This window comes from Rhinoraja longicauda, chromosome 5 (genome assembly GCF_053455715.1).
Source record: "Rhinoraja longicauda isolate Sanriku21f chromosome 5, sRhiLon1.1, whole genome shotgun sequence".
Lineage (NCBI taxonomy): Eukaryota > Metazoa > Chordata > Chondrichthyes > Rajiformes > Arhynchobatidae > Rhinoraja > Rhinoraja longicauda.
The window spans coordinates 27,780,818-27,807,105 of record NC_135957.1 but is presented as its reverse complement, the minus strand read 5'-3'; the positions used below and the strand labels follow the sequence as shown (position 1 = coordinate 27,807,105).

Genomic DNA, 26,288 nt, shown 5'->3' with positions numbered 1-26,288 from the left:
TGGTTTCAATGAAGTCAAGGCTGATCTGTGACCCAAATTTACAAAGAGCAGCCAATATTGCTTTGGATGAGAAATGGAGAAAAGCTAGGAAATTACAGGCTGGTGCGCTTCATGTCACTATTGGATTGAACTCTTTGGGATCGGACTTACTCACATTTGTAAATGAATGGGCTTACAGGGGCAGTCATCAAAGCTTTGTCCGTGACTGGTCATGTATTGGAAATTTGATTTTGTTTTTTGAAGGCGATTGATGAGGCTGGGGCATAAAATCGTGACCACATGAATACCTAGGGCATTTGATAAAGTCGCTCATGACAGGCTGATCTAGAAGATTAAGATGCGTGGGATCCACGGTGATTTGGTACTTTGGATTCAGACTGATTTACCCATAAAAGATAGTCATGTCAGGGTATTTTTCTGGCTGGAGGTCTGTGGCCAGTATTGTTCTGCAGGGATTAATGCTCTGCAGTTTGTGATATATATAAAGCACATGAAAGTAAATGTAGATGAGTTTAGTACGTTTGCAGGCAACACTGAATTGGTGGAGTTACATACATTGAGGAATTCTGTCAAAGGGTACAGTGGGATTAAAACCAGATGGAGTAGATCCAAGCAAGTAGGATGTTTTGCACTTTTGAAAGTTGAATGTAATGGGAAAGAAAATACAGTGCAATCAGAAAGTATTCAGACCCCTTCACTTTTTCCACATTTTGTTACATTACAGCCTTATTTTAAAATAGATTAAAAAAAAATCAATTTACACACAATACCCCAGAATGAAGAAGCGAAAACAGGTGTTTAGAAATGTTTGCAAAGTAATTAAAAAGAAATAACTGAAATATCACATTTACATAAGTATTCAGACCCTTTGCTATGACACTCAAAATTGAGCTTCGGTTCATCCTGTTTCCATTGATTATCCTTGAGATGTTTCTGCAAGTTGACTGGAGTCCACCAGTGGTAAATTAAATTGATTGAACATGATTTGGAAAGCCACACACCTATCTATATAAGGTCCCACAGTTGACAGTGCATGTCGGAGCAAAAACCAAGCCATGAAGATGAAGGAATTGTCCGGAGACCTCTGAGACAGGATTGTGTCGAGACACAATCATAAAACAATTTCTGCAGCATTGCAGGTCCCAAAGAGCACAGTGGCCTCCGTCATTCTTAAATGGAAGAACTTTGGAACCACCAGGACTCTTCATAGAGCTGGCCGCCCGGCCAAACTGAGCAATCAGGGGAAAAGGGGCTTGGTCAGGGAGATGACCAAGAACCCAATGGTCACTCTGACAGAGCTCGAGAGTTCCTCTGTGAAGATTCCAGAACTTTCCAGAAGGACAACTATATCTGCAGCACTCCACCAATCAGGCCTTTATCGTAGAGTAGCCAGATGGAAGTCACTCCTCCGTAAAAGGCACATGACAGCCCATTTAGAGTTTGCCAAAAGGCACCTAAAGGACTCTCAGACCAAACAAGATTCTCTGGTCTGATTAAACACTTTGGCCTGAATGCCAAGCAGTCTGGAGGAAACATGCACCGCTCATCATCTGGCCAATACCATACCTATGGTGAAACATGGTGGTGGCAGCATCATGCTGTGGGGATGTTTTTCAGTGGCAAGAACTGGGAGATTATCCAGGATTGAAGGAAAGATGAATGGAGCAAATACAGAGAGATCCTTGATGAAAACCTGCTCCAGAGCGTTCTGGACCTCAGACTGGGGCGGAGGTTCACATTCCAACAGGACAATGACCCTAAGCACAGCCAAGACAACGCAGGAGTGGCTTCGTGACAAGTCTGTGAATGTCCTTGAGTGGCCCAGCCAGAGCCCGGACTTGAACCCGATCGAACATCTCTGGAGGCACCTGAAAATAGCTGTGCATCGACGCTCCCCATCCAACCTGACAGAGCTTGAGAGGATCTGCAGAGAATGGGAGAAATTACCCAAATACAGGTGTGCCAAGCTTATAGCGTCATACCCAAGATGACTTGAGGCTGTAATCACTGCCAAAGTACTGTAAAGGGTCTCAACAAAGTATTGAGTAAAGGGTCTGAATACTTATGTAAATGTGATATTTCAGTTATTTCTTTTTAATTACTTTGCAATAATTTCTAAACATCTGTTTTCATTTTTTTATTATGGGGTATTGTGTGTAGATTGATGATAAAAAAAATAACTGAATCCATTTTTAAATAAGGTTGTAACGTAACAAAATGTCGGAAAAGTGAAGGAGTCAGAATACTTTCTGAATGCACTGTAGTTAATGTCAAGACCAATGATGTACAGAGGGATCTTGTTCCACTGCTCCCTAAAAATGGCAACACAAGTAGGTGGAGTGGTAAAGAAGAGTTATGGAATGCTTGCCTTCATTGCTCGAGGCATTGACTATTAGATTTAGGAAATCATGTTGCAGCTTTAAGGGGCGGCACAGTGGCACAGCGGTAGAGTTACTGCCTTACACCACTGGAGACCAGGGTTCAATCTTGACTAAGGGTGCTGTCTGTATGGAGTTTGTTCATTCTCCCTGTGACTGCTTCTCTTTTCTCCGGGTACTCCGGTTTCCTCCCACACTCCAAAGACATACAAGTTTGTAGGTTAACTAGCTTCTGGAAATTGTTGCTAGTATATGGCACTAGTATTGGTATACGGGGTGATCATTGGTTGGTGCGGACTCGGTGGGCCGAAGGGCTTGTTTCCACGCTGTATCTCTAAAGTCGACAGCCTTTATACAGCTCTGGTTAGGCTCCAGTTGGAGTATGTGTGGTTCGAGCCGTCCCATTACAGGAAGAATATGAAGGCTTCGGAGAGTATGCAGAAGATGTTTACCAGATGCTGTCTGGAATAGAGATTATTAGCTAAAAGGAAAGACTAGATAAACTTAGACTGTTTTCTCAAGAGCTTGAAGTTGAGGGGAAACCTGATAGAAGTATAAAAGAATATGAGAGGCATAGGTTAGGCAGTCAAAACGTTTTTTCACAGGGCGGAAATATCATACAGTAGAGGGCATAGCTTTAAGGTCAAAGGAGGAATGTTTAAAGGAGATGTGCAGGGCATGTTTTTTAAAGTGGTGGGTGCCTGGGACATGATGCCAGGTGTGGCGATTTAAGAGGATACGATAATGGTGTTTAAGAGGCCTTTGGATAGGTACCCTCTGTTACTGAAGATCGACACAAAATGCTGGTGTAACTCAGCGGGTCAGGCAGCATCTCTGGAGAAAAAGAATAGCTGACGTTTCGGGTCGGAACCCTTCTTTAGCCCCGAAACATCACCTATTCTTTTTCTCCAGAGATGCTGCCTGACCCACTGAGTTACCCCAGCATTTTGTGTCTATCTTCGGCATAAACCACCATCTACAATTCATTCTTGCATCCTCTATTACTGTTTGTGAGTAAACACCTTTCCTAAATTCAGCTCGAGGCGAATTATCAAACTCTTTAATAATGCTTCTTCATAGGCTCTTCAGTTAATTAGATTTAAATAAACAGATTTAAGTGCTGCAAAGAAGCAAAGCTTGGAACTTCCTTCAATGATGATCTTCCATTATAAGGTACACAGAAACAAAACTGACAATCACGTCTGACACTCCCAGTCATTTACTCTGAGCTTTCCTTTTGATTATCATTAACAAAAGGGCAAAGAAACGAGAGGATATCAATGTGCCGGGAGTGAGATATTGATCACATCAATAATCAAGTCAATACAGACTGCGAAAAGAAAAACATCAATATCTCTACTGAGACGTGCATTTAAATGAAATTGCATGTTAGTCATTGACAAAGTACAAAGATGGTCATAACTAGAAAAAAAAAAATCTTAATAATTTCATATTTTCCTGTCAACTTCCATCTACTGTTGCTTTTCTAAAATAATTTGTATTTGTATTTTTCTCTAATTTTTAATTCACAGCAGAGTGTTGTGTTTACAACACTGCCGTAGCAGTAAGTGAAATGCAAACTCTACCTGGCTTGGTTCACGGTGATTTCGCAGTAAAAGGGTCAATAAGAATATTTCCAAGACAAATCACAATCTAACATATTAAAATGTTCTTCATAAGGATAATTTGAGTTGCTAATAATTGAAACCTCTTGCTGTATTTCTGGTATGTTGCAGTTTAAATGTATTCACTGCAGGTAAGATGTTCAGCTTTTCTTTAGGATACAACAAAATCAATGTGTGTACGAGTCCACTCAGCCACTTATGAAATTATATAATTGTGATTTTTTTCTCGTAAATTACATTGCTACACCACTCTGGAGTCTTTGAACTCTAGTCCTGCATGCTAATTGTGTTATAATGTCTTCTGGTTTCAAACCCACTCCATTTATGTTATCTATTTCTACGGGCATTTACACCCAGCACAAGTTGTCAGTCCTTCTGATAAACATTAATTTCAAATCTCTCTTCATAACTAATTTGAGATGATTCATTGGCACACATGAGAACCATGTACAATGGAACAGAATTAGCCTTGGCCATTCCTTACACACCCGGGCAGGATTTCTAATCCATTTTCTCCAGATACAAAGAACACTGGGCAAGTTCATGTTGTGGCCTCACCAATGTCCCGCACAACTGCAACATAATGTGTAGGAAGGAACTGCAGATGCTGGTTTAAACCGAAAATAGACACAAAAAACTGGGGTAACTCAGCGGGTCAGGCAGCATCTCTGGAGATCAGGCTGAGAGTCAGGAAAAAAGGAAACGAGGAACATAATGTCCCAATTTTAAAACAATACTCTTATTGATGAAGCTCAGCATGCCAAAAGCCTTCTTCACCACCCTATCCACTGCAACACAGCTTTCCAGGAACAATGTATTGTACTCAGATCCTTCTGTTCTACAACACTCCCCAAGGTCTACCATTCACTCAAGAAGTTCCACTTTGGTCTGTCATCACAAGATGCAGCACCTCACACTTATCTGAATTAAACTCCATTTGCCATTCCTTGGCATTCTCACCAAGCTCATCAAGAGCCCGCTGCAATGTAAACAATGCCACCTTGTTTTAGTGTTATTCGCAAACTTAATAAACAGTCTTGCACATTCGTGTCTGCCCCCGATGTGCATCACCATTCACAACCCTCCAGTCCAAAACGTATCCTTCCACAAGCAACATCTGCTTCTGACCATCAAACTAATTGGCAATCAAGTTAGCTAGCTCTCTCTGGATCCAATGCCATCCAACCTTCAAGATTCAAGGTTTCATGGTCAGTTTATGGTCATGTGTACCAATTAAGGTACAGTGAAATTCAAATTACCATACAGCCACACTAAAACAAAAGCAACAAGACACACAACTACATAAAAGTTAACATAAACATCCACCACAGTGTATTCCCCACAATCCTCTGTGATGGAAGGCAATAAAGTCCAAGCTTCTTCCTCTTTATTCTCCCGCGGTTGGGGCAGTTGAACCATTCGCAGTCGGGGCGATTGAAGCTCCCGCAGCCGGCGGTCGAAGCCCCCGCATCGGGGCGATCGAAGCTTCTGTGGCTTGGAGTTCCCGAAATCGGTCTGACCAGAGACCGCAAGCTTCACGATATTCAAGTCCGCAGGCACCCATGGAGCCCAGAGGTCGATCCCTGGCAAAGGGATTACAAGTTCCGTGATGTTAAGACCACAGGCTTCCACGGTGGAGCTCCCGAAATCGGTCTCCAGCAAAGGTCACCAACTTCTCGATGTTAGGCCGCAGTGCAGATGGAGATACGATACGTTAAAAAAATCACATCTCTGTCGAGGTAAGAGACTAGAAAAAGTTTCCCCCAAACCCCCCCCCCCCCCCCCCTAACCACCACATAAAACAAGCTAAAGAACACTAAAAACATACATTTAACACAAACAAACAACAAAGAAGGAATGGACAGACAGACTGTTGGCAGAGGAACCATTGATGGCGCCACCCGGTGGTTGTGTTTCTAGAGTCTCCTACCATGCTGTGTCTTATGGAAGCCTTGCTGCAGTCCATGTAGACTGCATCAACTACTTTTTCCTCATCTACCTCTTGGTTAGTTCCTCAAAACACTCAATCACATTCTTGTGATCTCCCATGTCCAGTGATTGATGAAGAATATCCATGCTGACTATTCCTCATCAACTACTGCCTTTCCAATTGCATATATTATCCTATTTTTCAATATCCCTGCAGTAATTTACCTGGCAAAGATATTAGGCCTATTGGTTCCAGGTTTTTTTTTCCAGCATTCTGAAAATAAATGCACAGCATTAGCCACACTCCAGTCTTCTAGGACTCACGAGTGAGTAGTAATGATACTGTAAACATCTCAGCCAGGGCTCCCACAATTTCTACTCTAGCTTCCCACACTGCTCCTGATAAGACCTGGAGTTTATCTACCCTCAAACATTTTAAGACATCCAGAATCTCCTCAACTGTAACACAGACCATCCCCGAGACATCCCCATTAACTTCCCCAAAGGAGAAATATTTAATGGGGACTTTTCCCATCCCCGGTGGCCCCAAAATAGAGATTTATAAAGACAAGTAGTTCCAATGCTATTTATTTTGTAGCCTCCACATTAGATTTGGATTTTATCTCCACCAAGCTGCAATGTTCAAGAAACGGACCGATATTCTTCAAATGTCATTTATAACCTTTTGCATAACTTGCTTTTTTCTGACGGAAAATTGATAAGAATTAAATGTAATAACCTTTCATTGATTGGTTGAATTGATTGAAAGATACAGCATGGAAACAGGCCCTTAGGCCAATCAGGTCCAAACTACCCATCAATCACTGTTCACACCGTTATCCCACTGCATGCACACAAGGGGCAGCTTTGTACAGGCCAAATAACCTAACATGCACATCTTTGGCATGTGGGATGACAGTGGAGTGCCCAGAGAAAACCCACGTAGCCACAGGGAGAATGTGCAAACTCCACACAAACAGCACCTGAGATCAGGATCAAACCCAACTCTCTGGCGCTGTGAGGCAGCATCTCTCCCAGATGAGCTACTGTACTGCCATTATAATAATGCAAAGTGTGGGATATGCAAATTCTTGTGCATGCAGCCAACTTTATTTTTCACCTCTTCATTCTCTCTCCTGGTTAACTGCTAGTGAGCACGAAAGCTTGTCATAGCAGGCATACACAAGGAACTGCGCTACTTATTGTGCTGCATTATGTAGTTCTAAATACTAAAGCTAATCAACAGAAGAAAAGTACAATATTTTCCTGTAGGTTATTTTGGTTAATAATGTATTTTTAGTTTGGAGATGCAACAGATTGCAAATGCTGAATTCTAGAGAAAAATATATAAACTGCAAAAAAGTGCTCTTTGGGGCAAACTCTGTTATGGATCTACAGTCAGAATAATTACAAAACATTAAAAAATTGAAAATCCTAAACTATCAATATGCATGATGGGGGCCATAGCAGGAGCGTTCTCATCACAGTCCCTGTCAGAATCTACAAGTATCGGCGAATCCTGCTACCACACCACACACTGTATCCATCACTACCAACTACTATTCCCCGATCCAGAGGCAATGTTACCTCAAGAACAAGACAGAAGGTCCTTTTCAGGACCAGCAATCACAGTTCTGTCTTTCAAAGTTGAAGGAATTTCAGCAGCTAAACAGGAGCTACTAGATGACATCTGTGTCAGTAATCAGTGTCAAGCTCTGTATTTGCAAGAGACACATCGTGGCCCAGATGACATCCGACTCCATATTCCTGGCATGAAATTGGTGGCTGAAAGACCACATGAACATTTTGGCAGTGCAATTTTTTTCAAATTAGGCATCCCAGTCTGTTCTACATCTATATTTGCTGAGAATGATATTGAAGTATTGACAGTGCATGTTGATGGAGACATTTCGATCACCTCTGTCTACAAACCACCCACTCTGGAGTTTCATATGTCTCCTAAAGTGGTTGGTAAGTGCAGAAACAAAATCTTCATAGGAGACTTTAATTGCCACAGTAATCGATGGGACTATCAAGATACAGACGGGAATGGAGAGCTGTTGGAAAACTGGATGGACACACACAACCTCCATCTCATCCATAACCCTAAGCTTCCACGGTCATTCAACAGTGGACGATGGAGAAGGGGATATAACCCAGACCTCATTTTTGTCAGTTTCAACCTAGCGCCCATGAGCTCCAAATTTGTCCTTGATCCCATTCCCAAATCCCAACATCGTCCAATAGACTTTAGATTTTTTTTTAGAGATACAGCGCGGAAACAGGCCCTTCGGCCCACCGAGTCCGCGCCGCCCAGCGATCCCCGCACACTAACACTATCCTACACACACTAGGGACAATTTTTACATTTTACCCAGTCAATTAACCTACATACCTGTACGTCTTTGGAGTGGGAGGAAACCGAAGATCTCGGAGAAAACCCACGCAGGTCACGGGGAGAACGTACAAACTCCGTACAGACGGCGCCCGTAGTGAGGATCGAACCTGAGTCTCCGGCGCTGCATTCGCTGTAAGGCAGCAACTTTACCGCTGCGCCACCGTGCCGCCCAATAGGGATCCAACTTCAAGCAGTTGTCCAACCTGAGATAATACCCCTGCGAAGGCATTTCAACTTCATAAAGGCGGACTGGCAGGGCTTTGCTACTGTCCTTGACCAGTCGATTGGGGATTTGGAGTCTACACCTGACTAATTAGTGCTAAGAGTATGGAAGTCGTCGAGAAGACATATCCCTCGAGGCTGCCGCAGGGAATAAGTACCTGGCCTTTCCCCAGATTCTGCTGCCATATATGCCTTATGCAAGGAGAAGTATGAAGCCGACCCCTTTTCTGCTGATACTATAGCCACCGGGGAAGCTCCTACTGCAGCTATCGCATCTGATCGACGCAAGTCGTGGCAGGATCTGATTGAATCCGTGGATATGACACACAGCAGCAAACTCTGGGGAGAGAGACTAGAGAAATCTCCAGAAGGCAATCACATGGCAATCGATCCCTCTGAGAAACTCCCACCAGGTTTTGACCAACCGTGGTTAACCTGGCGCAGTCTCAATAGACTGCGGACAGGCATGGGGAGGAGCAAATCGAACATGCTGAAGTGGGGATATACTGAAGATGTGACAGACTGCAAGTGCGGACGGGGCCTCCAGACTATGAAGCATCTCCTGAGCTGTCACATGCTGCAGGACACATGCACTGTAAAGGATCTTGCAGAGGCCAACGACGTGGCACTAAAATTTGCTCGCTATTGGCAAACAGTTGTGTGATGACACAAATAAAAATTTAAAAATATGCATGATGTGATTCATCTACTTCTCTGAGGATCTCTCTGGGGATCGTGAACATACAATGATCATCCTCAATAAAACCTTCTATTTGTTTTATTGTAGTTCTCTGCTGTAGCTTTTGTGCCTTATGTAATATTGGATATACAGCCTCTTAAAGGATTTCCTCACGAGACTGGCTGTTTTCTGGATTTATTATAGTTAGGGAGACTTTTCTCTGCAAATTAGTAACCTGCTTGTCTCAGTAGAGTAGGCCCCCCACAGAGGAAAAGTACACATTTTTCAGCAGGTTATTTTTGGTTAATAAAGTATTTTGTTAATTTGGAGATACCAGAGATTGCAAATGCTGAAAAATGGAGCAAAAATAATAAACTGCAGAAAGAACTCAAGGGTCAAGCAGCATCTGTGGAAACAAAAGGACATTTTGGGACAAAGAGCCTGTATCAGGTCTGAGGATGTAGAGGGAAGATAACCAGAATAGAGAAGTAGGTGAGACAGTCGCTGGTATGAGTGGAACCAGATAAGTGAGGGGGGAATGGAAAGAGTGGGCACATGCAACAAGGTATGGGAGGGGGAAGAGAATAGCAATGGTGAACAAAGGGAAATATAGATATATTGATAAAGGGTTTTTAATCACAAAATGCTGGAGTAACTCAGCAGGTCAGGCAGCATCTCAGGAGAGAAGGAATGGGCGACGTTTCGGTCGAGACCCTTCTTCAGTCTGAAGAAGGGTCTCGACCCGAAACGTTGCCCATTCCTTCTCTCCTGAGATGCTGCCTGACCTGCTGAGTTACTCCAGCATTTTGTGAATAAATACCTTCGATTTGTACCAGCATCTGCAGTTATTCTCTTGCACTTTTGATGAAGGGTTGATAAAACAAGATGGGAAAAGTAATAATTCTTGTTAACAAGGAGAGGGATGGAAAAAGGTGAACTAAAGGGGAAAGAAACTGGATGAACTGGTGGGAATGGAAAAGGAACATTATGTATTCCAGCAGTTAGCAGTTAACAGTATGATATCTGAAACTGGAAAACTCAATGTTTGCACTATTGGGTTGTAGACTAATCAAGTGGGAAGTGAGGTGTTGCCCTTCAAGTGTGTATTGGGCCTCACTGTGGCAGTGGAGAAGGCAGAGGACGGGCAAGTTGCTGATGATGTGTGAAAGAAGGCTGAGCTGACATGCACCCAGAGGTTCAGGATGGCCATGACGGACATAGCACAGATAGTATGCAAAATGGTTGCCTGGTCTGTGCTTGGTTTTGCCGATATAGAAGAGGCCACATCATGAGCGCCGAATGCAATGGACAAGGTTGGAGTCAATGTATGCAAATCTCTGCCTCACCCACAACAAGTGTTTAGGTCCCTGAATAGCGATGAGAGAGGAGGTGATGGGACGAATGTTGTACCTTCCTTTGGTTGCAGGGCAAAGTACCTGGGGGTGGATGGGAAGGGATGACCAGACCAGGCGGCATGGAGAGAGTAGCCGCTGCTGGAAGTAGAAAGTGGGGCGGGAATGAGATAGGAAGATGTGACTGATGCTGGGATCCCATTGCAGCTGGCAGAAATGGCAAAGAATGGTGTACTGGTGTGTGGGTGAGTGAGTGAAAGATGAAGACCAAACAAATTCTATCCCCATCCTGTCTGAGGAAAGAGGAGATGAAAGCAGATGTATGGTAAATGGAGGAAATGCATGTGAGGAATCCATCAACTACAACAGAGGAGGAACCATGTTTCCAGAAGAATTACATTTTTTGTTTAACTAACTAGATCTCCTCCAGTATCTTACAAAGTGATCCCAATACATTTGGCCTCCTTTTTTCCAACAAGCATTAAAAGATTCTCTGCACTTCCAGGTTCTACAACATGTTCCAGCTGAAACTCGAAATAATTGACTGAGTTTAACAGGGTAATTTAATCAATCAAAGAAATCTGACACCGCAACTTCTTGTACTCCACTCGATCAACACTTGGAAACTGTGACTGAGGGTCAGCTGATTCAACCGATATGTCTTTTAGGAATCTTACCTAATCTCATCGAGATAAATTATTTTTACAGAACCTGACGACATTAATGCACATATCCTTGGCAGGGCTATTAAATTGACAAAATACAAGCTTGCTTCTCATTTTAATTTCCAGCAAACTCAAGAATTACTCAAATCTAATGCGTTGCTGTGCACTATTTAAACGTTTCCAAAAACGTAAAATACTGAATCAAATTTGATGAACAGACATAATTAAAAGGAGCATCAGATTCAATGCAAGAATATGGAACACAAAACAGAAAGAACAGGAAAAGGTTCTTCAGCCCATAAACTGATTCCTCCGCCTGCACGCGATCCATATTCCTCAATTCCTATCATATACATGTGCCTTTCGAAAAGCCTTCTGTATACCACTATTGTATCTGTTTCCAGCACCACCATTGACAGCATGTGAGAAAACTTGCCCTATACATCTCTATTAAACTTAACACCTCTCACCTTAAAGCAATGCCCTCTAGTCATTGACATTTCCACCCTTGGATAAAGGTTCTGACTGTCCTACGAATGCTTCACAAAATTTCATAAACCTCTATCCAATCACTCAACCTCCAACGCTCCAGAGAAAACAATCTAAGCTTGTTTAACCTCCCCTTATAGTTAATGCACTTTAATCCAGGCAGCATTCTGGTAAAGCTCTTCTGCGCCTTCTCCGCAGCTTCTACACCCTTTCTGTAATGGGGTAACCAGAATTGTACACATTACTCCAATTTGATATGCAAAAAATCTCAATTTATTATCATTCATTCCAGCACCCTCTGGTGGACTGAAGTAAAAACTGGACTGAAGTAAAAACTGGACTTTAGTCAAAAAGTAACAATTTATACACTTGAACTTAAGAGGAGGAGGAATAGTCCAGCTGGCCACCAAGGTTTTCTCAGCTAGAAATAAATTAACTCAATTCAGTTACATCAGGTCTCAAGGTTCTTGAAAGAAGTAACATCAAACATATTAAAAAAAGGGATATAATTGAGAAAATGTCTTATGTATCAAAACACAAGCTCCAACAAACTGTAGGAACAGAAGGATCTCAAAATATAATGTTTAGTGATCAACAAAGTGCCATTTAAAGTGCAATGGAACTGTGATGTGGAAATAGACCATTCAGCCCATTTAGATTGGTCTTTTTTTATAGACTACAGAAACCCACCATGTGCTACAAACTCTGACCACCAACCCCCTGAGCAGTGACCACCCAGTTGGAATCCCCCACCATTGTTGTTGTCGCTTGATGCTGGTCTCCAACCCGATCACTCAAATCCCCCCCCCCCCCCCCCCCATGCCTCCCATCAGGTACCTCAGCTCCCTCCTTCAACTATTATACAAGCCATGCTGTGCCTCATCCTCCCATTTGACGGGACAGGAACCTCTTCATCTCCTTGAGCCTGGCCTTGAAAGGGGAGGATCGGGCAGCATACTTTGCCCACAATGATGTACAGTAGGGCTGATGATCTACAAATGCACCTCTGGTGTATCAGAAATTTGACGATGTGAAGCAAGAACCATACTGGTCACTGTTCCATCGGCTCAATTCCAGTAGACCTACAGCCAAGTCTCCCTGCTCTCTAATGCTTCACTGCTTACTCTTCATCTTGTTTCATGCTTATGCTTCTCATTTAAAATCCTCCTTCATGATACATTTCTTACAAGTATATTGTTTGTGTTCTCTCTGCTCAGCCTCTGCACCTTGAAAACTCTCATCATCGATGATTATAATTCTCTTCTCAACCTTATTTGCTCACAATCTCCTCCTTTCCAGAATAAGTCTCCCCTTGCAATATATACTGTCCTCTATATTTCTTCCAGCCATCCCTAGAGATGCAACATCTTACACGATCTCTCCACATACAACATGATTATTACATAAAGGCAATCACAGATTATGTTCTCCCATGGATCTCCAGCTAAGGCCATTCTTTCAGGCTCCCTTATCCTTCACTTTCTCCCATAATCTTCCTGGTCAAACTACTATGTTGCTCTGAACTCTAACAAAACTCAATTCTAACTCTGTGTTTTTTCCAAAATCATCTTGTTTGTGAGTCTCATTCCCTTTTCTCTTAATAGTTGCCATGAAATTGTTTGAACAATCAACTTCCTTTCCTGCCACCCATTCTCAAGTTTCCAGAAGACCATAAGACATAGGAGCAGAATTAGGCCTCTCAGCCCATCAAGTCTACTCCGCCATTCAATCATGGCTGATCTATTTTGCCTTCTAAACCCTATCTCCTGCCTTGTACCCATAAACTTCAGGTGGAAGGGGCTGGCGCTGGGGAAGGTGGGGAGTCTCAGCGTTGTAGTGGACACTGGGAAGTGCCTGGGCTGCCTCCACAGAGACCGCCACCATGTACCTGAGACCCAGTGAGTGCATGGATAGAGGCTGGTGGGAAGTTGCCGCACTGTGAATGGGGCCGCAGCCAGTGATCCAAAATCTGAGCTGCTCTCCAGGGTGGGGGCTCTGGGTTTGGGTTAAGGTTGGGTGGGATGTGAAGACATGCTGGTAGTTATGCGGGAATAGGGAATAGAAGGGAGAAAGTGGTGGTAAAGGAGGGGGGGGGAGTAGATGAGGAAAGGGAGGGTTTTTAGAGAAGAGGAAGGAAAGAGAGGGTGTCGAGGGAGGGGAGTGGGGTAGATGGCAAAGAAAGGAAGTAGGGAAGGAGGGGAAGGGGGTGAGAGAAGGAATGGTGTTTAGGGATAAGGGAAGGGAGGGTATTTAGGGACAAGGTAGGGAAAGAGAGAGGATGAAGTAAGGGAGGGGAGTGGGGGAATAGTTGGAAGGAAGGAAGTGGGGATGAGAGAAGGGATAGGCTGAGGAAAGGGAGAGGGCAGGTGAGGGAGAAGGTGAGGGTAGAGAAGTACATGAGAAGTGAGGGGAGAGGATGTGAGGGGAAGGAAGAAAGACATAAGGAGAAGGATGGGGAGTGGGGCCTTCAGGTGAGATGATGGACAGACCATCTTTCACCATGTCAGGTAGCTACTGTTTGGCTGTTCACCACACAGCCAGCCCATTGTGGGCAAAACATAAACACTGTAGGAAGACTATAATTCAGGGGAATAGAATTAGCCCATTTAGCCCATCATCTACTTTGCCATTCAACCATGGCTGATCTATTTTCTCTCTCAACCACATTCTATTGTCTTCTTTCTCCCAGTAACCTAATCAATCTCTGCCTCAAAAATACCCAATGTCTCGGCCTCCACCGCAGTCTGTAGCAATTAATTCCACAGATTCACCACCCATTCCTCCTCATCTCCATTTTGAATGTATGACCTTTTATTCTGATGCTGTGACCTCTGGTCCTAGACTCTCCTATTACTGGAAACATTATTTCCACATCCATTCTATTGGCCTAGATACCAATCATAAAAGTAATGCTTGCTAGGCAATCTTCTTCATTAGAAACAAAATTCGTAAAGTGAAACACTTTGTAGTTATAGCAGAGACTGAGACACATGAGAGCAGGTTGAAAAAACGAAGGCACCGAAAGCTGTGTGAGCACGCGTGCGTTTGTGCATGCACAACTGATCCGGCCCGCGTGAAGTCACATTTTGCCCATTCTGGCCCGTGACCTAAAATGAGTTTGGTACCCCTGTTCTAGCAGGCGTTTATTATTTAATACAGCGAATTATTCCCCGATCAGTCAACTGTCACATTGGGAAAGTATTGGTGTAGATAATGCTGTCAAGTGGAGTTTATTTATCAATGAGCGGAGGTTTGGTCAGGGCCAAACAGCAAGCTGAAGAGTGATTTGACTCAGAATAAAAACATTAAAAAAGAGATTGGAGAAATGAGGCAGGAGGTAAAGAGGCCCGAAGACCCACAATACCAGGATCAGGAATTGCTACTTTCCTCCAACTATCAGGACTGACCTGCACAATCCTAACCCTACATCGGCAACGGAACACAATCGACCACCCCTTGCACTATTTTCTGATTGTGTTTTTGTATTTTAAGTTCTAAAGTTTATTTTTGCAGGTTTTTTCTTTTCACTAAATGATACAATTTATGTTTAATTTATATTTGTCTGTGTTGTCCGAGTCTATGTGTTGCAAGCAAGAATTTCATTGTACCTGTACCTCACCATACTTGTGAGTATTACAATAAACTTGACACGATTAGAATTGTTGAACGAAGAAACTTGTGGAACCATAGATGGGAGGGAGGATGGGAGAGATCTTGTAACAAACCAGTGTTAAAAAAAACACCTTGCAAATATTGGCAGGAGCCGAAACTCAGTTTTGCCAAATTTTAACGCATATGACTGGTTGACTGGGCTCCTTCTGAATAGTAAGATTTTATATTTCTCTATTTTTTTTTAAATCTGAAAAATCACATTTATGCAACCAAGAAGCACTTTAAAAAAAAATCAGTCCCAAGCTAGTCTAAAGCTAATGTGAATACAGATGCACACTACTTTAGATCCACTTGAAACCAAGAATAAATTCACAAGACAGTTGAGAGAAAGATTTTTTTGGTTTAGTTTAGAGATACAGAGGTGGAAACTGGCCCATCTGGCCACCGGGTCTACGCCGACTAGCGATCCCGTACACTAACTGTATCTTACACACTAGGGGACAATTTACACCCTTTACCAAAGCCAATTAACCTACAAACCTGTACATTATTGGAGTGTTGGAGGAAACCAGAGCACCCAGGGCAAACCCAGGGGGTCACGGGGGGAATGTACAAACTCCGGACAGACAGCACCCGCAATGAGGGTTGATCCGGGGTCTTTGATGCTGTAAGGCAGCAGCTCTACTGCTGCGCCACAATGCCAGCCACAAGATGGAATGCTTGTGGAGGAGAATGCCTCTTCTTCCTTTGGGTTCCATGCATTGAACATCATGCAACATCTGCGTAAGTGCTCCTGGAAGTTACCTTCAAAGACACCCAGTTAATAGGCTGTGTTCCTCCACCAAAGAGGAACACGCACACCTTCTGTAAGTAGTACAGCATAAGAAGATGTTAACTTTGAAAGGGTGTCACTTTAATCAATCCTCACGCTTCATTGCGAACCGACAAGACATTGATGGCGACAGGCATTGAAAGTATAACAATCTGTTCAGTAGTGAATCACAACTTACAATAATACATCACAGAAAACACTTTGACTTTCCAAGGGAAATCTTTTAAGTTGTTTTCTGAAATTATTCCTACACCCTCAGTGACTACCATATGTTCACGTTGAAACAGATTGCATATATTTGATGGATGATATAAATGAACAGGGACTGGAGATCATTGCCATATTTTATTGAAACGCTTGCAGAATCAATATTTCTGACACCAGCGACAGAAAATATGAAACGAACTATTGTTTCCACAATCAAAGCTGCATATAAAACTAGTCTGGGTTATAAGTTGATCAGGCTACAGAACTGAAAAATGTAACAAATGAACGTAATGTAATTACAAAATGCAAGACCATTAGGCTTGCCATAGTATGGGATTTTAACATACCCAATGCAAACTGGAACTGCCATAGTGCCAAGGGCTAAGAAGGGGTGGAATTTGTTAAGTGTGTTCAGGAAAGTTCCCACACGCAATAGAGAGAGGACAAAACTTGACCTTCTCATAGGGAATTGGGTTGGGCCAGTGAGAAGAAGTGTCAGCGGTGAGCAGTTTGAGACCAGTGATCACAGTTCGATTAGTTTTGAGGATGATGGGAGAAATTGAGGCTCCAGTCAAAAAGAAGGAGACATAGTTGAGGCATCGGCAGTTTGGGATCAACTGCATCCATGGAACAGGATGAGCAATTGAGGATCGTACCTAAATGGAAATTGTCGGGGGGAAAAAAGGGTATGAGATAGCTCTGGCAAATAAGATTAAGGAGAATCGAAAGATAATTTGTAGGTGTATTAAGGGAAAAAGGAAAGAACAGGGCCCCTCAGAAACCAAAGGGGTTATCACTGTCTGGAGCTCCAGGAGATGGGCAACGTTCTCAATGAAAATTTCTTCTTTGATTTTACCATGGATAAAGACATGAAGACCAGGGAACTTGAGAAGTTAATGGCAATGTCTCGAGGAATGTCCGCATAGCAGTCGAGGAGATGATGATTGTCCTGAAACATATGGAGATAGATATTTTTCCTGGGCCTGATCAGGAATATCCAAAGTAGAGATGGCTGAAAACATTAAGTTCCTAGGAGTAAATATCACCAGCAACTTGTCCTGGACCACCCATATCAAAGCAATGGCCAAGAAAGCATACCAACGCCTCTACTTCCTTAGAAGGCTAAGGACGTTCAGCAGGTCCAGAACAACTTTCCAACTTCTACAGATGCACCGTAGGAAGCATTTTATCGGGATGAATCACAGCATGGTCTGGGAAGCATTTTATCGGGATGAATCACAGCATGGTCTGGGAAGTAGCAACGTGGCAAAATCAGTTTTGATTAAGGCTTTTCATCTTTCATAAATTCTATTTTGAAATAAAATGTTATTTTACACATCATTCATGCACAATACTGCATAGAAACGGAAAAAAACCTGGCATAAAGACACTTGTATATATAAATAATGCAATGAGAGGATGTCAAATCCAATGTCAATTTGCATATTTTATGTTACGAATGCATTACAAACCAGCATAATACTGATTAAGTACCTGCAGTATAACTGTTATACAACAAACATGTGAATACATATTTTCAATGCATTTGAAAATGAGTCTTACCTGCAGCAGGGAAATTGCCTTCAGAAAATATTTTTCATGATCATTTTTATATAGATCTCAAATCTATGTTTTATTTCCAGAATAAATTCGTTCCATTGCTTCCTCTCCTGAAAGTACTTTGTACTTTTTATGGTTTTATCTCAAGGTTAGCAGCGCAAGCATTTCAAAAGACTTTGGCAAAAATATGTTCGAAACCAATTTGTGGCTCATTTGGCAGATCGCCGACTTTATGTCAACAGGTTGTAATTCAGTTTCCACTGCAGAGACTTGTGCTCTAAAACCTGGTCTACCATTTCAGGGCAGTGCAAAGGGAGGTCTACATTGCTGCAGAGGCCATCTTTCAAACCAGGTGAAGTACTGGTGAAGTCTTGATTAGTACAGGTATTCTTGATTAGTACAGGTGTCAGAGGTTATGGGGAGAAGGCAGGAGAATGGGGTTAGGAGGGAGACATAGATCAGCCATGATTGGATGGCAGAGTAGGCTTGATGGGCCGCATAGCCTAATTCTACTCCTATTCCTTATGACATTATGACCGTATGACTGTCTCAAGTTAGTGCTAAGGTTACTGTGGAATTATTTCGAACAAGAGCAGGAGAGTTATCACTATTGTCATGACCAACATTTATCCCCATTACGAAAATACACGTTACCTGGTCATTATCGTGCAGCTGTTGTGGCAGCTTGCTCTGTACAAATTGGTAACCAGATTTCCTTCATTATAAAATGGATTATACCTCAAGGTTCTCACTAGATGTAGAGCATTTAGAGAAGTCCTGAAAGGGGCACACAAAGTGATAAATAAAAATTACATCCTTTCAGGAGCTAAAGGATACGAGTCTGATATTGTATTTTTCCCAGTTTTATTGCAGTTAATGGAAGCTGATGTCAGTGTATAACAAGCACATTTGTGTGTTAAATAACAACAGAAAGTGCTGGTCGTAAAAGTTAAGACAGCTTGCATGGATTGAATAAGATAATCAAATATCGGGTTGATGGCCTGCTGTGCACTTTCTGGTGTTACGTCAGATTTTCAACATTTGCAGTGTTTTAGTTTGAGTGTTAAATTGTTTACATGAATTAATTTTCACAGAAATAATCAACCCAGTAAGAAGGATTGAATGGAATGTCATATCCACAAAACAGGGAAATTTGTAGAGGCGACTGCATTATGTTATAGGATATTGAACTGAATGCAACAGAATATCAAGAATATCAACACAACTGGCACTTTTGTTCAATGGTTGAACGCAGTCATTAAGTCGCTGTGTCAAACTCTTCCTTTGAGTTTAGAGATACAGCATGGAAACAGGCCCATCGGCCCACTAAGTCTGCGCCGACCAGCGATTCCATTAACTTAGCCCTATCCTATACACGAGGGACAATTTACATTTTTTACTGAAGCAAATTAACCTACAAACCGATACATCTATGAAGTGTGGGAGGAAACCGGTGCACCCGGAGAAAACCCATGCGGTAAAGGGAGAATGTACAATCAGCACCCATAGCCAGGATCAAACCCAGGTCTCTGGCGCTGTAAGGCAGCAACTCTACCGCTGTGCCATCCTTTCATATCAAGAGTTTTATAATGTGATTACATTTATACTTTTAAGTTATGAAACACTTATATTCTTTTTAATTTAAAAAAAAGTATTTTTGAATATTACTGAAACATTTAACGACAAGAGGTCAAGATTTGATTCCTCATGTGCTGACATTCAGAAAAAAGTACACACTTGTCTTTTGTTGATTGTGTGATGGAGAGTTGATTGTTGATTGGCCAAGAGGTCTTGTGTTGATGGCGAGGCCACACTCTGATGTGCTGCTAGCAGCCTCCTCCGCTTTACCCACTTACCCACACACATAGATTGATGAAAAACTGACAGCTGGCAGGGCCAGGCCACAGGTTTTGTTGGCTGTCTAAACTGGCAAAGCATCAAATTCTCCTGACAGTCTGAGTCATTTAGTTTATTTTAGGTTAGAGATACAGCGTGGAAACAGGCCCTTTGGCCCACCGAGTCTGTGCTGACCAGTGTTCACTCCAACCATTAACACTGACCTAGACACTAGGGACTATTTATAATTTTTACCGACGCCAATTAACTTCCAAACCTGTTTGTCTTTGGAGTATGAGAGGAGACTGGAGTACTCGGGGAAAACCCACATGGTCACAGGAAGAACGTACTAACTCCATACAGACAGCACCCGTAGTCGGGTCTCTGGCACTATACGGCAGCAACTGTCCCGCTGCGCCACTGTGCCACTCATTGAAAACACTCAATTCAGTGAGGGGAAACTCATGGCCTCAGTAATGCCCCTTCCATAATGTGGACATCCCTCCTTTACTCCCCTTCTAACATTGCAGTACACACTCAATATTGTCCCTCTGACAGTACATCACTCCCTCATCATTGTTTCCTGACAAGCTGGAAAGAGTGCAAAGAAGATTTTATAAGGATGTTGCCAGGACTTGAGGGCCTGGGATATAGGGAGAGGTTGGGCAGGCTAGGACTTTATTCCTTGGACACGGTAAGCTGAGGGGGTCATGAGATCATAAATGATAGGAGCAGAATTAGACCATTTGGCCCATCAAGTCTACTTCACCATTCAATCACGGCTGATCTATCTCTCCCTCCTAACCCCATTCTCCTGCCTTCTCCCCATAACCTCTGACACCCGTATTAATCAAGAATCTATCCATCTCTGCCTTAAATATATCCAGTGACTTGGCCTCCACAGCCTTCTGTGGCAAAGAATTCCACAGAGTCACCACATCTTACAGAGATGTATTAGATCTTGAGGGGAATAGATTAGGTAAATGCACAGTCTTTAACCCTGAGTAGTGGAATCATGTACCAGAGGACAGAGGTTTAATGTAATAGAGGAAAGTTTTAATAAGAATCTGAGAGGCAAAGTTGCCCTTGTTCTCCAGAGCCATTCCCAGCCATTCAAATAAATGAGTTCACTGTTCCTGTTCCTGTCATGGATCAGAAAGGTTTGGAAGGTTTAGAGTGGAATGGACCATATGTGAGTAAATGGGACCAGTGTAAATGGGCCATCTTAGTCGGCATGGATGTGTTGGGCTGAAGGGCCTGCTTTCTTGCTATGAATCACACTAGGCTTAAGAAGCTCAGCAGAGGCCCCAGTGTACATTCTTGGGAGTTCAGAGGACATTGTGTGGAATTAAATGCTGGAGTCTAACCAGGAAGTTACTGGTGGAGCCAAGCTTGCAAGTTCAGAAATTGTATGTTTGCACGATATCTCAATGTCATGATACTCACCGGAGAACTTCCTGAGCTCTGCTGCAAATTCTGGCTCAGTCAATGTTGTACAATTCCAGTTCAGATTGGGACATGCCATAACTGGCTGACAATTTTTTCCCCACGTTTTAAGGGGAACTTTAATTTTGAATGCACCTCCTGACAATGAACTAATCCTCAGGATCTTACCTCAAAACATTTGACCAGCTTTCCCCTGGACTTATTCCCTGAAGTACTGCCTAAGGTTAGTCCATTTTGATTATTTTGAAGTTACAAGCAAAAATCTGACTGCAACTTTTATCCATATGTTTAAGACAAATCTTGAGTTCATACTCCCTACACCTCCAGTGTTGTATCACTATTACGTTGCATGCTATGGTCTCTCTCTATCTTGTTTTATGTGCACCTCAGTTCCAACATTGGCAGATGTGCCTTTATTTGTCTTTGGCTTCCAAGTTTTACTTTACTGCTTAAGCCTTTCCAACTTGGAACTTCTTTCTCCAACTTTAATTTCCAACCTAAAGCTACCACTTTGACCATGTCCCAGTCACCCTTCTCAACACCTCATTCTTTGGTTTGAAGCTTCAAGCTTCTGTAAAGTGCCGCTGACATATTTTTTCAATGTTTAAAGGAAATGGATAAATCCAAAATATTTATTTCACAGTGGAAGTCATCATCAATCATGAGTGTCTCTGCATTAATGACCATTTACACATCTCAACATAGTTCTGTCACTTAAAATTGGCAGCTTAATCTGACATCAAGCAAGTTACTGAGAGTTCAATATGCAAAAGTACCCATTGAAAAGAACTAAATTGTATACGTCAGAAGGATTTTTGTTATAGTGCTTAACTCACTGCACTTCTCGTCCACAAATATTTACATTGGAAAGATAAAACTCTTTGATGTTATTTCCATTTGTCCCTCTGGCTTTTTTTTTGCTTTCCTTTGATCGTCATCAGTATATTTTGCATGTATTCACTACATGCCATACAGCTCGAGCTCAAGCCACGTGGATTCTGGTTCAAATTACCCTTTTCATTTTGGTTGAACTGTGATCATCAATATTGTTATAATAACAACAGTTGTCCAACCACTGTTCTCATTGATGCGTGGAATTTATTCTCTGTACTCTAACACCATATCAACTCTGCATTTTCCTCACTTAATGTTTTCCTTCAGTAGTACAAAGTATCGGAAAGGAGCTTTACCAGTATGATCCTTTACAAGTATTTTATTTCCTGTAAGTAACAAGAACCATTGCATTCCAACACTGCCCGGAAGATAAATTCTGCACTGATCCTCTTCCTTTTCACTTTCTTCCACACTCAGCTCTCTCTCTCTCCCTCATCTCACCCTTGCTGCATTTCTTTTATCTCCATTCTGGACCCAAAAGATAGAATCTCAAGGACGTCAGCTTTAAATGTTTATGTTCCTACTTGGACAGATTCTGACCTTGATAGAATGGGGCGAGATCATCTTAAACTACTTTCAAGTGCCTTTATCCCAGTTATCCTGACAATGCTTGTAGACCATTATGTTGTGGTTGAAGATGCTATATAATGCAAGTTTATATTCATCCTTTTATAAAATAGCAATATCTCCACTTCTGTTACCCCAGACTTTTGTTTCCCAGATCACTATCTTGTTTCATACCAATGGTCCTCCCAAATGCCCGCTAACTCAAATATAGCTGTTCTATGTCCCCTCAAAAACAAAAATGGCGATTTTAAGCTTTACTATAGATAGTTAGCCAGTTCTGAATTCAAACGACCAAGTTACTGGGGATCCCATGCATCTCAATTTTCTGGATCAGTCTACCATGAGCGACTTTATAAAATGCTTTACCCACATCCACGTGGACAACATCCATCACCCTACTCTGATCAATCAACCATGACATGACATGCCACGGACAATGCCATGGATTATCCTTAATTAGTACATTCTCTTCCAAATGCGAGTAAATCCTATCCCGAAGAATCTTCTCCAAAAGCTTCCCTCCAACTGCTGTGAGGCTCATAAGGGGCAGGTGGCGTACTAGTGCATGGGGGCGGCATGGTGGCATGGTGGCATAGCGGTAGAGTTGCTCCCTTACAGCGCCAGAGACCGACCTGGGTTCAATCCCGACTACGAGTGCTTTTTTTAATGGAGTTTATACATTCTCCCCGTGACCGCGTGGGTTTTCCCCAGGTGCTCCGGTTTCCTCCCACACTCCAAAAACTTACAGGTTTGTAGGTTAATTGGCTTCAGTAAAAATTGTAAATTGATCCCAGTGTGTAGGATAGTGCTAGTGTACAGGGATTGCTAGTCAGCGCAGACTCGCTGTATCTTTAAACTAAATTAAGCCTATAATTTCATGGAATACCTCCACTTTACTTCTTTAATAAAACAACAACATTGGCTACTCTCTAGTCCTCCAGGACCTCACCTGTGGCTACAGGAAATACAAAGATCTTTGTCAAGGCTCCTGCAATTTCCTCACTTCCTTTTCTCAATAACGTGGAACAGATTCTATCATGCTCTTGGGATTTATCCACCTTAATGCATTTCAAGAAATCTCAATACCACCTCCTTCTTGATCTCAAACTTCCTTTGCATTTTAGAATTCCCGATACTGATCTCACTGCCCTCCATGCCCTTATTGGTAAACATAGACATAAATAACTTGTTTATAACTTCACATAAATCCTCTGACTCCAAGCATAAATTTTCTCCTTTGTCCTCGAGCGGTCCTACCTTTTCCCTGGTTACCCTTTTGTTTTTAATGTACATACCAAAAGCCTTGGAACATTTAAAATCCAACTCATCAATGACATTTCATGGCCCCATTTGGCCCCTCTAATTGCATGCAAATTCTTACTCGTCTTAGCCTTTGGCACTGTGTAAGTCCCAGTCAATATTGGGAAAGTTAAAGTCACCCATATGACAACCCTGTTGCCTTTGCATCTTTCTGTAATCTGTCGACATATCTGTTCTTCTATCTTCCTCGAGCTATTGAGGGGCCTATAGTACACTCCCTTTAGAGTGATTGCAACTTTCGTATTTTTGATGCTCTCAATGGATGGACCGTTTAGCGTCTCTGACTGCCGCCGCTACAGTCTCCCTGATTAGCAGAGCAGCTACTCCACCTCTATTACCTCCCTCTCGATAACATCGGAAACATCAAAACCCTGGAGCATTGAGCTGCCAGACCTGCCCTTCTCGAAACTATAACTGTAATGGCTACAATTTAGGTGACTTGGTGTGAAATGTTCAATGATTCTTCTGTAAAGTGCCTAGAAATGTTTCATGGCAGAAGAGGTACTGCATACATTCAAGTTAAAAGTGAAATAAGCTTTACATCAACTTTTACTGTGGGACAAATATTCGACAGACACCCTCCCTGAAGAAATGTCATTGGAGAATTCAAGTAGTGCATGTCAGCTAAATCTATTTGCACAATTCTTTGTTAAATATATGCCCAGTTAGCTTCCTACAGAGAACTAATGGCAATTTAAGGGGAAGATTTGCCACTGCTGATTTTGGAGAAGTAAAAGGAATATTTTTTATTGTCATTTGTTAGTCATGTTTTATTTTGTGCACCTCAAGCAGGGTGATGAATGAGGCAGCATTGATCACATTTTCCCAAGGAACTCTTGAGAGTTCAAGGTTATCCTTAGGAGAATAAGAAATGTCATTAGAAAACTCTCCCTGCTGCTACACAATGACTGGCAGTGAGATTTCAACATAATGCAGAACTGGCCCAAGCCCCCTTCTCCCCGCTGTTCTTCACATGAAACACTAAAAATGTAACACAAGTGCATCTTTCAAAACTGTAATGGGACTCCTGAGTAGGAATTAATCGTTGTGACAAAACATGCACAGAATCAATCCCATCCTTCCAACCTCACCAGCTGTCCTTTTCTAGGACATAATATGTACTAAATATAGGACAGTCTTATCTTCCATTTGTGCATTGCTTTGAAATCAGGTGATGAGAGCAAATCCCTGACATAAATCGGCATGAATGCTGACTGTGTCACAAAGCTTTGCAGTTAGTGGGAACTGGATCTGCACTCGCTATTCAGAAGATTTACTTTATAAATCTAATGATTGTTTTTACAAATTATATATTAAGAAAAGCACCAAGTCATCCAGAAAAGGACATGCAGTGATCATTTAATTGAAGCTCCCAGTAAGTTCTTAATTGTTCAGAGTTGATGATTTTCCGACTTCTTTCAACAGCGGTATGAAGTGACTAAATAATATCGAACGTATTAAAATGTTCATTCTGAGGGCTCAGTGGATGAGTTCAGAATGAGGATTAGTGAGAGCCGAGTGCAAACCATCGTTCTGCTCGTGCAGCCCAGTTGACAGCAGTAAGAGAGAGAGAAATCCCTACTTAGCTGGCCTAAATCAGCCAAATTTACTGCCTTCCAATAATCCATTAGCCTCCTGTCATCGGCCCCAATCATCAGCAATATCATCTTTTTGATTTAACATACATTAGAGGGTAGAGGGAAGGCAAGACGTACATGACATACATTTTTGCAGGCATTTTTAATGATTTAGAAGACAAACAGAGTATTCAGTTTTGCACCCTCTTTCAAAAAGAGCTGCCAGGTTTTACTCTTTCTAAGATTTAGACTGGAACTTTTCTGACCAGTCACAGAAAATTAACTGTGCATTGACCTTCAGAGATATCAACCGTACATTATAATTTGTAAAGATTAATGGTGCGATATTTTCAGGCTTCAAGTTGAAATGGGCGAAATGAACTATTTCTACTTCTCTGAGGCTTTTTCATACAGACTGCTGCACAAAAGCCCAACAAGGCAATATCTTTAGTTTTGATTTCAGTAACATTATTTACCTTTTAGTCCATTTGGACGACCTTTTAGCATTAGCTTTAACTTTTTACAGGCACTTCACTGAACAGGTTTCTTGGTGTTTGATCACTTGAAGGTGTCAGCAGTCCTTAGCAAATTTTAAACAGATAAGGAAGCACTAATCTGATGTCAAAGCAACTGAGTAGATTTCCACTCAACAAATTAAAAACTCTTAAGTATTGATTTAACAGGATGGAATTGTCCGTCA

At 42.1% G+C, this 26,288-nt stretch overlaps 1 protein-coding gene across 1 annotated transcript in view; it reads right to left on the bottom strand.

The window, feature by feature from the left end:
• Positions 1-26,288, bottom strand: part of sntg2 (syntrophin, gamma 2) — a 307,771-nt gene that overhangs the window by 281,163 nt on the left and 320 nt on the right. The gene's annotated exons all lie outside the window — the stretch shown is intronic.